A 12,173-nucleotide genomic window follows, 5' to 3' on the forward strand; every position below is an offset into this window, starting at 1 on the left:
TCCAACTGTCCAAATGTCCAAAAGCTCCAAGAGGAGGGTTGCGGATGTTATAGTGGGCCAAATGGTTCAAAGTTTTCGTGGGCTTGTTGAAAATCTTTTGGGCCTAGATTTTCGGATGGTTTATGGGCCTTAGTTTCCTTTTATTCTTGTTTATTTGACTCGTTTTGGACTGGACCGGAATGCACCTTTTGTGGTCTGGCTTCTAGTCCAGTTTGTGCTAGTCTCTCTGTTTTATTTTTAACAGGGAAAGAGAGCTTTATTGATTAGGTAACAATATTACAATCTTTTGTTGCATAATCTGCTGAACATAAGACAGAGCTTGATCACGCCAAACAGCGCAATGAGCCATCCGTTTCACAAATTGAGCAAGTTCATGAGCAACACTCTCTTATAGTATAGTGCACTTGCACCTTCCGAAGACACCCCATTGCAACCTTGATATCTCTAAGAAGGAAGGACTACAGAGATCTTTCTTTTCTTGTGCATGCGATTCTTGTGACTGTCTTCACACAATCAGTTTCCAGCTTCGCTGGCATTCTGATCCATTCTACTATGAAATTTATTCAATGCCGGATGGCCCGGATCCAGAAAATTAGTTCGTTGGTGTCATAGTATGCTTTATACTTAGACCGTATGTTATAATATACGGACAAACAGTTTAACCATATGTTTTATTGAAAGTCGTCAGTGTCGCCTAACACTGGCATTTGCAATGTAGATCCGCTCCTGATTTTATTCACAAGTTCACAACATGCCAACAATTCCGCCTCTTCTAGTTTAGCACAACGTCTCAAGAATCGCCATGAGGTAGGAAGAACTTTCCCCATATTCTCGAGTCTTATGATGAAGTATGGTTAGGGTGAGAAAAAAAACTCAAAACTCAGTGGAACGTATTGGCTCATATAAGCTCGTATTTGGATCAACTTAAACTGGGTTTAGTGGAACTTTATGAATACGTCATTTACTAAAACCCCTATAGTTTTTGTAACTCAGGCCATAATATCTAGGGTTGAATAAAATTTACTTATGGTTTTCTTCTCCAAAGGTTGAAAGGGTGAATGACCGGTTTCGCACGGTCATCCACCACTAGCTAGAAGCCACATGGCTCACAAAACATCTTATGCATTGGATGAAATAAAAATTCACAACTCAATCTGATGGATTCTTTCCGGGTAGAATCCCTTTTTCAAAAATCTGGTGGGCTCTCGTCGGAGAAGATAAACAAGAGCTCATCAATTCATCATGCATCGTTATCAAACATTCGGAGAAAGATCCATGCCGTTTAAATATTGCACGTACAGTGGGATCATTGCAAAGCCCAAGGCTGTGTATGCTGGGCCAGCCTAGGGAAAACATGAGAAAAGATTGGGCATCCTGCTTGCACATGCCCAAGTACCTGTGACTTCTCTCAACACAAGGTGTTGACGTTGCCGGCTTGTACTACTTTGTGGCCAACATTTCCTTTGTTCTCCGCTCTCTGTATAGTTACTACCACGGCCGTGTGTCCCTACACAAGATGCAACTATTTTTAGGCCATGTATAAAAGTTAGTTGATAAACGAAACGACGGCTAATTTTCTTGATTGCTTCATTCAATGCGAGCTTGATATGAGCCGGTACTTTAGATGACGACATAGAAACACATGATATTTGTTAACGAGATTCATCCAAAACTTAATCCCTGGAACTCTGATATGGACGTTCATTCCCAATCAACATAGCACCTGGCTGCTATGAGTCTAGGCTCCTCGTCGTCATTCTCTCGCTACGTGTCTACGCTATATTGTAGTTATCGTGGTTACATTGTAGTCTCTCTCTATATTTATATACTTGTCGGATTACAGAATGTGATTCTAACTCCACCCCTTACTAACTATTCGAACTCTAAATTCAACTATAATATATTCGATATCTATTCTAACAAAAGAGCTTCTAATAACTACAAATATTTAAGATCAATAGTTCTTCTAGACGTATAGATTATCTTTCCAAAGTGTGAAAGTCATTAGCCTTAAAACTCAGAGTACGAAGCCAAGAAGGTGTAGAAACATCATATTCTTGTCATCTGTATCTCATAATCTTCATGTCCCAAACAAGCCTACTTCTGAACAAAACGAGACAAAAATATACATGGGACGGATAAATCTGGACCTCATTGAACGGGATCGATTGAGGTTGGGATAAAAAAATACAAATTGTATACACAATACAATCAACTGAAACGTATCAGTATATAATGTATTATTATAAGAACTTTCTGATAAGGATTAGATTTGGAGTTCGATTGAAGCGTAGGTAGGTTAAGCCCTAGTGACTACTGTCTACTAGGCAGCAACTCATGATGTGCTCACCTGAGTGGCTGCCCCAGCTGTTTTCTCTCCTATGATTACCAACCTGGCCACTTTGGTTGTTTTGTTTAACCAACTGAAAAGTCCAGATAAATCAGTGCTAACAATGCCATTTCCCGCTCCCTTGCCATGACTAATTTTAATTAGTGAAATGAGCTTGATGGCATAAACCAGTACAATAATGCAGTAGAGTACATAGTACGCTTGCCTAGATGCATCTCTTCAGGTCTCTGCCTTTTCCTGTCTCCCTTGCCGCACGTGTGGCCCACGTGAGCATCCTGCTTAAACATCACTGATTTCTGCATATAAATATTTTGGGAGATCTAGAGATTGGATCACCATGTCCCCCCACCTGTCTGCCATTTCCGCTTCTTTTCTCATTCGGAAAAAACACAGAATTATCGTTTGATTGCATATATAAAATAGACGATAAAAACCATAGGAATTAGATGGTACATAGCGTTCGGAATATAGGAATATATAAACCACAAGAATTAATTAGCATCCATCAAAGTAGATGTTTTAAATCCTATGCAATTTCTACGCTTTTACATGGTTGCTAAAAGTATTCCTACAAAATTCTTGGGCATGATTCCTATGAATCGAATGCATGACAATGTAAAAATCTAAAGAAATTGCCGATGCTAAAAAAAACCCTATGAAATCCCTATGACCTGAATGAGCCCTAAATAAATTTTACTACCGCCATCGTCAATTCTATCTTCATACACATAACCAAAATCTATGGTATTTTAGGACGGATATAGTATACAATTTATTCTTTTGTTGGATTAGACTGTCGTTGATTACTGATGAGAGCTCTGTTCTCGATAACCTACTGCCGTTTAGTAAGTTAGTGATACATGCTTCAGGAGAAGAGCGTGTCGTCTTTGCTAAGGACAATTCGGCAAAACTGTCAGTTTCAGACAGTCACCTACTGTGTAATTCAGACAATCTATATATCCCATTTCCTTTCCTCAAACTGGATCTTCAGATCGCATCTTGCAATCAGCTTCAGGTCTGGTACTACAATTAAACAAAGTATGTACTTCTACATGAAGTCTAAAATAGGAAGAATATGTGCAGGCATTTATGTTAGAGATGGCCATAAAGATTCCATGTATGGACATCTGAACATGGCCAGCCATTGACAAGTGAGCTGTGACCCTAAAAACGCCTCTCCCTGATATCACAGGGCATGAAATTCAGAGGCTCACCTGGATCAAAATGGCTGCCAACCTGGGCTGTCTGATACTGTGGCCGAGTTTAGTTTCAAACTTTTTCTTCTAACTTCCAACTTCTCCCTCACATCAAAACTTTCCTACATACATAAACTTTCAACTTTTCCGTAACATCGTTCGAATTTTAACCAAACTTTCGATTTTGACGTGAACTACACACACCCTGTGATACATACTCCACTTCTCAGGTGAAGATGGAACAGTGACACCATCACATCAATCATGATGGTTGTTTAAGGGCGTGTTTAGTTCACGCTAAAATTGTAAGTTTAATTAAAATTGAAACGGTACGATGGAAAAGTTGAAAGTTTGTGTGTGTAGAAAAATTTTGATGTGATGGAAAAATTAAAAGTTTGAAGAAATAATTGGGAACTAAGCCAGGTCTTTGATTGGTCCATATGGTATCGATCGGTAGTACAGTAGCATCACCCAGTACTAGTAGTTGTTGGTCATCTCATCTCCCAGCTGTTAGTAGACTCGGGACACCGTCGTTGTGTGCATGATTTCCGGAGAAGTACAGTGGCAGATGTGACTTCTGATTGCATTAGCTTTGCCTCGCTTTTATGGTTTTGATGAGAGAGAATAAATAAATAAATCGTGTAGTAGTATACTTTGGAGCACTGAAATTCCTCCTGGTTGATAATTTTAATTCCAGCAGGAATCTGATAGGGAGAGAAATATCCTAGTCGTCCCTGATAGATAGAGCTTCAGATAGTCTATAATTCCAAATGCAAATTGGGATTATATTCTGAGTAGGCCCAGAAGATGTTACTGCTCCATAACGCGAAATGATCACGATGTGTGTGCTTGTGCGTGCTTGTGTGTGTTTATTGGTGTATTTTTTATGAACGCGCAAAAGAATTGGTGTTTAGCGGCGTATGAGACCGTGATACCTGTCATCCTCGCATTGGACACGATTGTTTTTGTGTTTTACGGTTTTAAATCAAATTTTAAAGTTGCAGATCTGCTTATGAACTGATTGATGGTTGGTGGAGCCAATGCATTGCGTCTTGTGCGTGAGTGGATCACCGGCTAGCTCTATGATTAGCGGCGAGCTTTTGCTGGGCTCCAAATGGCGACGACGATCGCCGTCTTTCTCCGCATCGGCGAAGTAGGGACGACGCAATATTAGAAAAACGATTTACGCATAAATTTGAACTCTAATATCAAGATGGTGAATTGTTTCTTGGGAGCTTGACTATGATTTGCTCATGTGCGTGCGAGGAGGACACAGAACATGCATCGGTACGGTACATATATTTTGGCTTGTGTGTGGCGTAACATGGAAACGAGTGTTCTCTTTTTGAAAATTTAGCGGTTCAGACAGGACAAGTACGGTGGACTTTTAGCTAATTGGAGTAACTCCCTTTTGGTTCCATATTTCTTCATGTTTCGGACAAAATTAAGATCGAACTTTTATAACTTTAAAAGTAAATTTCACAAAACTACATATTGTTTGACTAAATTATCGCAAAAATATAGATTTAAAGTCATATATCATATAACTACAGATTTAATAATAAATTTATCACAAAACTACAGGTTTGAGACGAAGTACCAAAAATACATATTTAATAATAAAATTTTCACAAAACTACAGATTTTAGGATTTAAATCCTTTGCACTAATGTTATGTTGAGTTATAAATGTCCAAGTTTTATGATTAAATTGACATTAAACCTATAGTTTTGTGATAACTTTATTATTAAATCTGTAGTTTAGCAATATTTTACCTTAAATATGTAGTTACGTGATAAAATTAGTGTTAAATATGTAGTTTTGTGAAACACCATGTTAAATCTGTAATTTTCTGATAATTTGACTAAAGTATATGTAGTTTTGTGAAATTTACTCTAACTTTAACTATCAATAACTTTAAAAGTATTTAATTTAAAAGAACTAAACAATATATATGAATTTGGCTTTTAAAGTACTGTAACAAAAGTAAATATGCATTTATTTATTGTATACATGGTAATAAAAAAATAAAATCAATGATATATTTTGAAGTCCGTGTTACTGTCTAAAATGTCAAAAATTATGAAACTGGAAGGATTACGAATCATGCACATTGCCACATTTAGAAAAAAAAGAAGGGATTTGTTTAACTCTATGGTGACTTTTCCATCTCAACTCCCTCGTTTACTGCGCGCACGCTTCACAAGTAGTATGTTCTTTTTTAAAAAAATATATATATATAAGTTGCTTTAAAAAATCATATTAATCTATTTTTTATTTTTTTAACTAATACTTAATTAATCATATATTAATAATCATTAATCCACTATGTTTTTTGTGTGGGAAGGTGGAGTTCACGGCCTATTCCAAGCAAACAGTCGAGAGGAGACTACTGCCAAATTCCTTTTTGTTGGGGTGACATGTTCTTTTCTTAATATAATTCACATCACTGACAGCCATTTGACATTTTCTCTTTTTGCAAATTATGATGTGTTTATATATGCTCTTTGCTTTCAGTGACTAATTAACCGAATGTTCCATGGAATTATGCTCTAGATTCCAACACACCATATACATGGATATATGTAGTTAACATGAAAATGAAGTTGCATTTCGCTTAATTATGAAAAAAAAATCACTTTACTGTACATGAGAGTAACGTGAACCGTGAACGTGAACAACCCCATCTTTATTACCCTAGTGGCATTTTCTTTTCCTCCATGCATGAATGTAACATACTAGTATTAAATTCTTTTCTTTTTTTAATTAAGAGAACATGACCGCCTGTAACCCATCAATGTGAATATGGTGCTTCTTTTAACTTTATGTGTTAGAACAAAATGTAAGCCTAGAATTTGTTTTATTTACAATTAAGGTAAATTTTGGATGCGTTATTTTACATTTGGAGCTGTTCGGGAACGCTGGCCGTAGAAATGTGTACTTTAAAAAAACTAATAAAAGAAGTAAATTAGAGTTTAGGTGGTCAAACTCATTAACTCATGACAGTCCTTAAAAAGAAAGCCTACACTAAACAATCTCTGGCCAGTCAACTGTGAGCTGCACACGGATGAGTGGATGACTTCTTTATTTTTCTTCTAAATAAAAATGTCCCATGCCTTACTCGCGGTGAAAAAAATAAGGGACAGCTGGATTAGTTCCTAAACAAAGGAGAGCTGGACTAGTATGTGCAAAGCATGCATGAGCAGCCCATGCGTTATACTTGACCCACATTGACTAACAAAAACTACTACTAATTGCAAGAAATCATCACCCCAAATTGCCCAGATTAGTAGGGGGTTTATGCGTGAAAAGATTACGGATTTATTATAAATATGTCATCATATTTTTTATGAAAAAATAATCAGGATGCATTTACATTATAATTTATTAAATTACATATATAATTTTAGTTTATTTATACAATATAACTCCGTAAATTATATATATAAGTTTTAAAATTACATATGTAATTACACCATATTTATACTATAATTATATTTGATTTATTTTATCTTAAAATATGTCACCATATTTTTTTAATAGACCCAAAGATTATCAGAAAACATGCTATATTTTTGGTATTTTTGACGTTGCAACAGCAGCGACAAACGATGTCATGCTTTGGTCAGTCGTAGGATCGGAGTAGTGTAATGTTTTTGTTTTTATTTTCTTTTTCCGTTGCGGCGTGATGAAATGTCTGCGTCCTGTTGCTTGTAAATACGGTGCGGTTGTCTGGTCCAAATCTCATCGGGGCGGTGGCGATACACGCACGCCTTTTGTCTGCATGCCCCCGTCCTCCGTGTGTTGGTGCCTGTGCCTTTCCATTCATCAGCCGTCGAATGCGTTTCTGAAGCGGTGTATACCAAACCGTCCAGAGTAAGATTATCGTCACCTCACAGTTTAATGGTTACACAATAATCATGAGATATACCGTGGTTTAAAACTGAAAAGTTTACCGTATATAATAACGGTACAGGTTTTATAAACCTTGTTTAGAATCTATTTCTCTTATTTCCGTTCACAAATACTAGAATTTAAATTTAGATAAAAGTACTTTGATGTTCTTAAGAGTTTATTTGATTTAAAAATATCACGCTTAAGGTTGTGTTGTTACAATACAATTAGGAAGCAATAAATACAGCGCTTATATACATTTAAAAAAACTAGTATTTTAAAATCTATTATATTTATAGATAAAATTTGAACCCAAAATCCATTGTATTATGTGCATGAAGGAATCAGTTGTAGCTTATATATGTATGTCGACGTAATGTGAGTTTGATGAGCAGTTGCAGAATACCATGAGAAAACCCATTTTACTACTATTCCTTCAACTCTTTCAATTCGATTAGAGTAAGATAGCTTTCAAAGGTGTTATGGTCTGGACTGTCTCAGTGTCTCATGCTACGCATAACCCTTGACTAATCAAAGCATGGGTTACAAGTACATGTCGTGAGCTGTGTGGGTAAATTTTTATTGGAAAGAGATGTGACATCAGTAGGCATGTGTACCCTTTTTCTCTCTCTTTCTCTTTGACAATCTTTAGATTTTTTCCCCTCCTATTTGTTAATTTCATTGTTTGTAGTTGAATCATAGAAGTGCCACATAAGTATGTATGTGTGCGTGTGTGTCTATATATATATATATATATATATATATATATATATATATATATATATATATATATATATATATATATATATATATATATATACATCCATTCTAAAATACTCCCTCCATTCTAAATTGATCTATATATATTTTTTTATGTTATTCCTAAATGATTACATATTTGTGTTCATTCATTAAGTCTATTCGTTATTTGTGTATTGAAGTAAATAGGTATTGATGCATGCATCCATGCACACAAGTATTTATAACCCACATGCAATATCTTGATTTGCTATTGGCTAGGAAATAGTGGTGATGGTGCATGCATAGAGTTTGTTGCTAGAGTAAATATAGTATGAGAGAGTTATTAGTTTCTTGGTCTTGATATACCTATGAAATATGTAGATCAATTTGGAATGGAGGGAGTATAAGGCACAACCATCCTTAACCCAAAGACCAAGAAATAATTAATATCTCATTGTTGTCATGAATTATCCCAATTAATACAATACATGCAACCAATAGAATTAAAGATCTCGTGAGTATAGAATTTAAAATAATAATAATTTAGGGGAGAGAATGTGCTAATTAATTATATGTATACACGCCCTATATTATGAAACCACTTTAAAAAGTAGTTGTGTCCTATATTTTAGAATGGAGGGAGTAGTTTCCGTAGTTTGAACACAAAAGAATAGTATGCAGTTTCGTAATTTTATTTCATCGATATGCTTCTATTAATTTTATAGAGTTGCGTCAGTAATATGCAGGATGTCATCTGGTATTTATGAGTTTTTGCTCCATTCTAATTTTCCGGAAAAACGTTTTATAATTGTAACGACAAAACCTTCGTCGGGACGCCTCCCTAGAGGGGAGAAAGTTCTTTGCATTTGGAGTGCAACCCCTCTTCTTCTCTCTTTTTTTCACCAAAGCGTAGCCTAAAATTCAACACTTGCATATTGGACTTAAATAGCGCCGTTTGGGAGTGTTGGGAACCTTTTTCTCGCTATATATAAAAAACGAAACGATAGTTTAACACATAGTTACTTAAGTATTAGCTAAAATAGTTTAAAAATTAATTAATATGATTTTAAAACATTTTTTCTATAGATTTCTTTTAAAAAACACACCGTTTGGTACTAGTTTGCGAAGCATGCATACGAAAAACAAGAGAGTGGAAGTTGAAAAGGTGTCCAAACAAATACAATCTTAAAGATTGTTTGAGAAGAGGGCAAATGAGAAGATTTAAGAAGATACTTAAACGATGAGTCATTATCATATAACCATTTTAAACTTAAAAATATATTAATATAACTTTTTAAAACAATTTTCCATTTTTTCTAAAAATATATCGTTTAACCGTTGGAGAAACATATGCGCTTAAAATGACACAACACTTCTCTCATTCTCTTGAACGCTGCTTAGAAAGGACCGACTTTTTTCTTAAGTTCCCTCCGTCCCAAAAAAAACTCAACTTTTAGAGTTTAAATTTTATCAAAAAAAACAACTTCTACTATTATATGTACCTTCAGCACGTAAAACGATAAGCTTTATTCATTCAATACCCTTTACCCACCTATGCTAATTTTTTCAATGATTAATGGCATTTTAGTTATTTTCACTATCTACTATTTTCACCTTGTGATGCTAGGAACGGATTTTTTTGGGACAGAGGGAGTACATTTTTTTTCATCAAAATAGAAAAACAACAACATTACTCGGTACATACATGTGAACTGTACTTTTCTTGTGCAAACTTAATAAGGCCTTCAGGCTGAATAATTGGACCAAAGCATTTGACAATAAAATAGGAGTAGTAAAATAGGAAATGGACTAATAAACCCCAAAACTACTCAAAGTCCAAAACAGCGGCAAATTACGTACTGGAGACCTGGAGTAGTACTAATCAATCAAAGGAGTAGCCGTGTAGTATAGCAATTAGCAACCGTGTAGTGTAGGGGGGAGACGTGAGCGAAGGAGATGCACGCACCAAACCTTTAGCCTCTGCTCAGCTGCACGTAAAAAAAGAAAAGTTCAGCCTCCTCGGTCGCTCATATTTTTTTAATAAATTATTTTGATTTATTGGAAAAAAATAATTTATAGATAAAACTTTTATATATGTGTTTTTAACGATTTCAAAGTTAATGCTAAAAAAACTATGTTGGAAATATCTTAAAATCAACTTTTAAACTAAGTTTTAAATTTTAAACTTTAAAAACTACTCCCTCCATCCCATAATATAAGGGATTTTGAGTTTTTGTTTGCAACGTTTGACTACGCGTTTTATTCAAAATTTTTTGAAATTATTATTTATTTTTTTTGACTTACTTTATTATCTACGGTATTTTAAACACAACTTTTTATTTTTTATATTTGCAAAAATAATTTGAATAAGACGAATGATTAAATATTGTAATTAAAAACTTAAAATCTCTTATATTAAGCAGCCGAGCCGATGGAGTTTGTTGTCTTTTTACCGTGAGACGGGACGAGAGAGAGCAGCGGAATTCCACATCCCGGCACGGCCCCCACGCCCACAGTCCACCACTCCCACCGATCCTTTCGGATAACGTCAAAACCCCTTTGCCTGCTGCTCCCTGCCCAAAATAGTCTGCATCTCTTTGCTTAAAACGGCCACAAAAAACGTGGTTTTCTCTGCTCTGCCCCTCCCTTGGGCAAGAAAACATACGCTCAGGTGTGCCCATGGGGCAATGGGCCCTACCAATGCTTAACTTTGCTGGTTTAAAGCCACCCCCCATGGGTTTGCCTTTTGTTGTTAAGTCATCTCTTTGTCACTCCATCTTGCATAAAGCCATCACTAGTGGGTTTCTTTTCCTTTCTCTTCTAGATTTATTTTGTTTAGTTATTTGTTCTTTCTGTTGTGCAAGCCATGCTAAGGTGGTGGATTGCATCTTTTGTGGATCAAATGTGTTGCTTAAGAAAAATATCTGATTCTGAAATTTATCTCACATGTACAACTCTACTTATAACAATATATCGTCGTATCATAGATTTATCAATAAAATCGTTCAGCATGATAACCAATATGTCATGATAGCACTAAAATCAAGAAAATATTATCAATATCGCCAACTATATGCTTATATCTCCATAATATATCATTTTTAGTGAAAGAAAAAGTAATAAGTCATTGCTCTATCTTTGTTACCACAACATTAGCATGATCACCAACGCATTAGTTATTTTTTTTATCTTCATCCATAGCTTTCATGATACTAAAAGTTAACTTTATGCTATCCTCTTTGCAAAACACAAGGATTCAGCAAATATTTGCCCTTGACGTTTAGCCCACGCCTCGCATTTGTTGCTAGTCATGGAGACCAACTAATATGAATGATTTAAGGAAGTACAATTAAAGCAAAGTGTGAAAAACTCCATCGAGTGAGGAAAACATCACAAATGAACTTTTTCTCTCAATCATCCAGCCAAGAAAGAAAGAGGCTAAAAAAAAAATTTGTCTTGTTCTTAGCTCCAATATTTTGTAGGTTTGAGAAGCTAATTTGGCGTTGTTACTCCATTTTGGAGCATGCTATAACATCATGCTAGACTTTTGCTATCATTCATTTTGGATGCAACCAATATAATGCTATTTGGTCATTGCCACTCTTTTTTCCATGGGCACTATCTATCAGTGTTGACTCGCTTGGCCACTCTATATATAAAACGTGACACTATTAGCTACAGTATACCTTTAAGCTTTCACATTCCAAATCAGCCTTAGTGCCTTAACATGATAACATGAGTTAGAGTCATATTCACACTTAAATCAATTCCGCCAGCATGGATGCGTATGATTAGAGATCAACACCGGATAAGAGTAATTCCTACCAATCATGGGGTGTTTAGTTTCCACTCCAAAATTTTACACCCTATCACATCGAATGTTTGAACATCTGCACGGAGTACTAAATATAGGCTTAAAAAATAACTAATTACACAGATTGCGACTAATTTGCAAAACGAATCTTTTAAGTTTAATTGCTCCATGATTTAAT

The sequence above is a fragment of the Oryza glaberrima genome, chromosome 8 (genome assembly GCF_000147395.1).
Source record: "Oryza glaberrima chromosome 8, OglaRS2, whole genome shotgun sequence".
In the NCBI taxonomy this organism is placed as follows: Eukaryota; Viridiplantae; Streptophyta; class Magnoliopsida; order Poales; family Poaceae; genus Oryza; species Oryza glaberrima.